Below are 6,627 nucleotides of genomic sequence, written 5' to 3' on the forward strand. Positions count from 1 at the left end.
TGCACATTCTCCCAGCATCTGCACCGGTTTCCTCCGGGTCCTTCTGTTACTGCCCATGGTCCAAAGATGAGCAGGTTAGGTGAGGCTATGGGGTTACCGGGATAGGGCGGGCGAGTGTGCCCAGGTACAGTTCTCTTTCAGAGGGTCGGTGCAGATTTGATGGGCTGAATGACCTCCCTCTGCTCTGTAGGATTGATGTTTCTATGGTATACTCGTAGGGAATAGTAGCTGGTGTTTCTGTGGCTGAAGTGGCTCAGAGATGGGGATGATAGTTTTGAATAAAGGACAGGAAGTTATACCATGCACAGATTGTTAATGGAATAAGTAACAAATTATTCTGCTAAAGTGAATTGATATGTCTGCAGAGGTCACAAAATCGACTTGTGAAAATTGTGTTTACTTAACATTTAGCTTAAGTTTTGGCAGATAACTTTGAAGACTAAAATGCAGTATAGCTTCACCATAACACTGCTTACGATGAATCGGTTGTATATTCATGTTTGTTCCTAGTTGTAAGAAGGTCATTTCAAGGTTTCGATCACATGCCATACTGCTGATGTCATTGGCAGTTTGGGCGGGGTAACAGTCAGTCTATCTATTCTAGCAGCCTGTGTGAAAACACCTTTCCAATAAAGCTCTTGTTTGTTTTGTACCTTTGTGGTCTGTAAGTTCATCCTTTAAAAAGAAACATAAAGGAAACGGGCGACGAGGAGGTCGGCACCACGCTGGCAGTCTACCCAGGGAAATAAAAAAATATAGAAAAATTACTGATCCACGCAAGGGCCATCCGAAAAGGATTGAGAAGACAAAAACATTGCTCCAGGAAAGCTGCCAATGGAAGAGTGCCGAATAATAGGGGCAGCCGTCGAAGGAACCAAAATTTAAACTCATATTTCAGAGAAAACAGCATCAAAGGAAGCTTGTCACGTGCTCTGCCCGGAAAGCTCTAGAACAGTGCTCCTTTGACTGTGGGAAGCAGGTAAAGAAACAAATACCCTGCAACAATAGTTTAGAGCTAGGGGTGAACCAAACTTGGAAGGAAACAGGCTGAGCTGAGGGGCACCCTTTTTCAAACAAAAGCAAGGTAATGCTGAAAGATTTTTGTGGCACATTTGTGCTTATGCAAGCCTTTCCAAAGTAAAATGGTGGGAGTTTTTGGCACCATGGGACCGTATGATGAAAGCTCTGAGCGCCAGAGCTCATACACTGAAAGATTTGAATACTTTGTCCAGGTGTACAAAGTTTCGGCATACATAGCAGTCCTAACTTTCCTGAACATGATGGGGGGAAAAGCTTTCAACCTCCTGTGATGTCTGGTGCAACCAGAAAAACCAGGCTCAAAAACTCATGGTGAAATTGTGGAGATACTGCAAAGCCGCTTCACACCTAAACCCTTGGTCACAGCCAAGAGATTCAGATTCTACAAATGTAACCAGCAAGAGGGTGAATCAATCACACAATTTGTAGCTATTTTACAGAAATTAGCCGAATTCTATGAATTTGGGGATGTCTTAGAACATAGAACATAGAACAGTACAGCACAGAACAGGCCCTTCGGCCCTCGATGTTGTGCCGAGCAATGATCACCCTACTCAAACCCACGTATCCACCCTATACCCGTAACCCAACAGCCCCCCCTTAACCTTACTTTTTAGGACACTACGGGCAATTTAGCATGGCCAATCCACCTAACCCGTACATCTTTGGACTGTGGGAGGAAACCGGAGCACCCGGAGGAAACCCACGCACACACGGGGAGGACGTGCAGACTCCGCACAGACAGTGACCCAGCCGGGAATCGAACCTGGGACCCTGGAGCTGTGAAGCATTTATGCTAACCACTATGCTACCGTGCTGCCCTTTTCACCTCTTCAACGGCACCATTACAGACAGACTCGTGTGTGGGCTAAGAAGTGAAGCTATCCAGTAAAGGCTGTTAACAGAGAGCAACTTAGACCTAAAGAAGGCTTTAGAATTAAGCTTGGGCACTAAGGGTGATAAGGAATTGGCTGAAAGCAGGTTCGAAATTGCTATCAATGTGCAAAACCTGGGCACCCAGCAACTGAATGCTGGCAGTAAAGATGCAAGAATTGGGGTAAAAAGGGGCACATTGAATGAGCATGTGGGAGAAAGAAACAAGTTTCAACCAAGAATTATAAAAGTAAGAACCAAATACATCAAGTGGAAAATCGTATCAGGGAAGAGTATTCACATGAACAAAAAGGGCATGGAAAAGGACCAGGGTCACAGTCAGATGACCAACGGTCATTGAATGTACTGATACAACTCCTTTACTGGACAGACAACCAGTGACAATGGAGGTGGACACTGGCACAGCAGTTTGGTTGGTTCCAGAAACCGTTTACCCGGAGAAACTATGACGTATGCCTGGAAAACCTCAAAGATAATACTCAAAACATACACCAGAGAAGAGGCACTGTTGAGGCGCCGTATCGATGTAAATATGCAGCTAAACGGACAGACCGCAGACTAGTCCCTGCACATCATTAAAGGTAACTATACGGCCCTAATAGGGAAAACCTGGCTGCCGCTATATTGAGCAGAGGGAATCAGAGTCCGGAACAGGACCAGCCAAAAGCCGAAAGGAACAGAATGTGACAGCTGCTGAAAAGGCTGTAAAAGCAGCTGTAGCCAAGGCTCAAACTGGCAGTGCTGGGCCCAAGATGTCAAAGGCTCAGCATTACTGCGACAAGTGTGGTTAAGGATGGAGAGACAAAGGGTGAATGAAGACCCAAGATGCACATGAATGCTTTGACAAAAATAAAGATCAAAAGTACACTGAAAAATTCGGCAAAGATATCCAGAATCCAACTGCTTGGTAACTTCTGAACCACAGAGTTACCAGAGATTGAGGTGCATCTTGAAACGCCCGACCATAAGGAAACTCTCCAGTTCATTGGAAAGCATTCAGTTTGGGAAAAGACCTGCAGACTTCTTTCATGCATCAAGGGTCAACAAGATTAAAAAGATTGCTGACAGTAAACAACGGCAACAACAGGAGCAAACGGAGCTGGCACAGAAACTCATGGAGGATGTTTGGATGGAGTTGCTCCAGACGACCAAATGAAAAGCATTGGATCTGCTCAGCGGGCCGTCTGCAACACCAACATTCCTTTCCTATTTCATTCTGTACAGCAGCATCTGAAGCCCAATGAACAGCAAGGGCAGAAGGGTTTTTTTAAAGTTAGGGCATCATGATTGGCACATGCTTGGAGGGCTGAAGGGCCTGTTCCTGTGCTGTACATTCTTTATTCTTTGTGTCTTCGTCATGTACGTCCTGCATTTCCTCCAGTTTGATTCCGTCCTGGCCAGCCACACTCATCATCAATCCCCTTAATTGCTGTAGTCACTTCCTCTTCCTGTTGGCTTTATCAGACCATTCATCCTCACGGCCATCGTCTTTGGCAAATTTGCTGAGATTCACCTGATTGTTGGGCTTTGAGAGTTTTTGAGGAAACCCTGTTCGAGCTCCAGTGGTGAGAGGACATATGGTCGCGGATGGCGCCCCGTGATCTGTCTGGCAAGTTGGCACCTGTTGGTTTTACACAGCAGCTGGGCAGCGTTCTATTTGGCCCGTCTTTGGGAATACAGCGGTATTAAGTTTCCAAGGAATAAGGCTGATTGCCTCTACTTTAATGCCAGGAGTATTGCAGATAAAAAGGAAAATTCTGAAGGTGAGAATCCATCACCACTTGGACAGACAAGGTTTGATCAGGAATAGTCAGCATGGCTTTGTCAGAGGGAGGTCATGCCTAATGAATTTGATTGACTTTTTTGAGCATGTGACCAGGTGTGTAGATGAGGGGAGTGCAGTTGATGTAGTTTACATGGATTTCAGCAAAGCCTTTGACAAGGCCCTACATGGGAGATTTATAAAGAAGGTAAATGCACATGGGATACAGGGTGATTTGATAAGGTGGATTCAAAGCTGTTTGTGCTGTCGGAGACAAAGGATGATGACAGACGTGTGCTTTAGTCTCTGGAAGCCAGTGTCCAGTGGCGTACCACAGGGATCTGTGCTGGGATCCCTATTGTTTGTCATTTATATAAATGACATAGATGACTATGTGGGGGGCAGGATCAGTAAGCTTGACTGTGTAGGATGACACAAAGATTGGCCGGGTGGTTAACAATGAGGTTGAGTGTCTTTGCTTTCAGGAAAATAAAGACGGGATGGTCAAATGGGCGGATAGAATTTGACCCTGAAAAGTGAGAAGGGATACACTTTGGAAGGAGTAATTTGACAAGGAAGTATACAATGAATGGCCTGCAACTGGGAAGTTCCGAAGAACAAATGGACCATGGTGTGTTTGTCCATAGATCTCTGAAGGCAGAAGGGCAGGTTAATAGGGTGGTGAAAAAGGCATATGGGTCACTCGTTTTTATCAATCAGGACATAGATTACAGAAGCAGGGAAGTCACGTTGGAGCTGTATAGAACTTTGGTGAGGCCACAGCTGGAGCACTGTGTGCAATTCTGGTCACCACATTATAGGAAGGATTTGATTGCACTGGAGGGGGAGCAGAGGAGATTCACCAGGATGTTGCCTGGGATGGAACATTTATGAAGAGAGGTTGGATAGGCTTGGGTTGTTTTCATTGGAGCAGAGAAGACTGAGGGGTAACTTGATCGAGGTTGACAAGATTCTGAGGGGCATGGACAGGGTGGATAGGGAGCAGATGTTCCCTGAGTTGAAGGGTCAGTTACGAGGGAACACAAGTTCAAGGTGAGAGGCAGGAGAGTGGTGACGGTCTGGAATGCACGGCCTGGGAGGGTGGTAGAGGCGGGTTGTCTCACATTCTTTAAAAAGTACCTGGATGAGAACTTGGCACGTCATAACAAGACTATGAGCCAAGTGTTGGCAAGTGGGATTAGGTGAGTAGATCAGGTTTCTTTCATGTGTCGGTGCAGACTCGATGGGCCGAAGGGCCTTTCCTGCACGGTATTTTCTGTGATTCTTTGTCCCTGTATAACCGTTGCACTTTTTATTCTTATTCTTTCTTTGCAGACCTGCGAGAGGTCCTTCAGCTTTTTGGGGGGTTTTACTCCTGCCCGTCGGTTATGCTGTCCTAGTCCAATGCCCAGAGTTTGACTGTGAGGGTCGTCCTTCACGCCCAAGAGTTCCCTGGCTTGTGTGAGCTGCTCATCCACATCCCAATGTTTTGGGATGGCTGCCAACGGTTTTAGAACTCTTGTTGTATTTGGGACCGTCCCATCAAGGTTGCTGGTCACCCTTTCTGGCTCAGTTTCTGGGAAATTCGCCGCAAAATTATCCATTGTTGCTATTTGGGGCTCCATCCGGGTACTCTGCAAGTTTCTTTTTTTTAAATAAATTTAGAGTACCCAATTCATTTTTTCCAATTAAGGGGCAATTTAGCGCGGTCAATCCACCTAACCTGCACATCTTTGGGTTGTGGGGGTGAAACCCACGCAAACACAGGGAGAATGTGCAAACTCCACACGGACAGTGACCCAGGGCCAGGATCGAACCTGGGACCTCAGCGCCGTGAGGCAGCAATGCTACCCACTGCGCCACCGTGCTGTCCACTCTGAAAGTTTCTGCGTTTATCTGAGATCATAGAATCATAGAATTTACAGCCAAAAAAGATGCAGAATTGAATAAGGCGGTAAGATTTCAAAAAAATATAAGATATAAGAATTTGCCCATTCAGCCATCAAGCCTGCCCTGCCATTCAATCATAGATTATTATCATAGAATTTACAGTGTAGAAGGAGGCCATTCAGCCCATCGAGTCTGCACCGGCTCTTGGAAAGAGCACCCTACCCAAGCCCACACCCCCACCCTATCCCCATAACCCAGTACCCCACCCAACACTAAGGGCAATTTTGGACACTAAGGGCAATTTATCATCGCCAATCCACCTAACCTGCACACATCTTTGGACTGGGAGAAAACCGGAGCACCCGGAGGAAACCCACGCAGACACAGGGAGGACGTGAAGACTCCGCACAGACAGTGACCCAAGCCGGAATCGAACCTGGGACCCTGGAGCTGTGAAGCGATTGTGCATCCACAATGCTACCGTGCTGCCCTTAATGATGTTTGCGGATTTTGTTTTAAGGACACTTGCGACTTCCTTGTTATGTACCGGATCCTTCAAATCTCACTCCAAGTTCCAGTAGGAGGGCAACCTTGTAGCCATCTGGGATTGGCCACTTTCCGTATACAAAATGGACACTCGCAGAGCCTATAGGGAAATATGGACAATACTAAGCAAAGCAGGCACAGAGCCTGAATGTATATTTGGAAGGCAGTTTGCAGACGGAATCGAACTCTGAGTCGATTTACATATTGATGGCCCATGATTGCTCAGGTGGCTGATACCGTTCCAGACAGTCCGCCGCCACTACCCCAACCAAAGACACAAACAAGCAAGGCCAACGGCCACCTAGGACACGCCTAGCCATCAGGGCATCCACCCCTTTATTGGTTTAGATTGATGGCAATGATCAAGAAGCTGCCCAATTAATTGGGACCAAGTTAAGGCCCGCCTAAAAGCGCGCAAAGCCCCCCCAAGTATAAGAAGGAACCCCCAACAAAGATTCAGCCTCTTGGATTCGGCTCTCGGCGGAGAGACCCTTCCA

The sequence above is a fragment of the Scyliorhinus canicula genome, chromosome 9 (assembly GCF_902713615.1).
Source record: "Scyliorhinus canicula chromosome 9, sScyCan1.1, whole genome shotgun sequence".
NCBI classification, from domain to species: domain Eukaryota; kingdom Metazoa; phylum Chordata; class Chondrichthyes; order Carcharhiniformes; family Scyliorhinidae; genus Scyliorhinus; species Scyliorhinus canicula.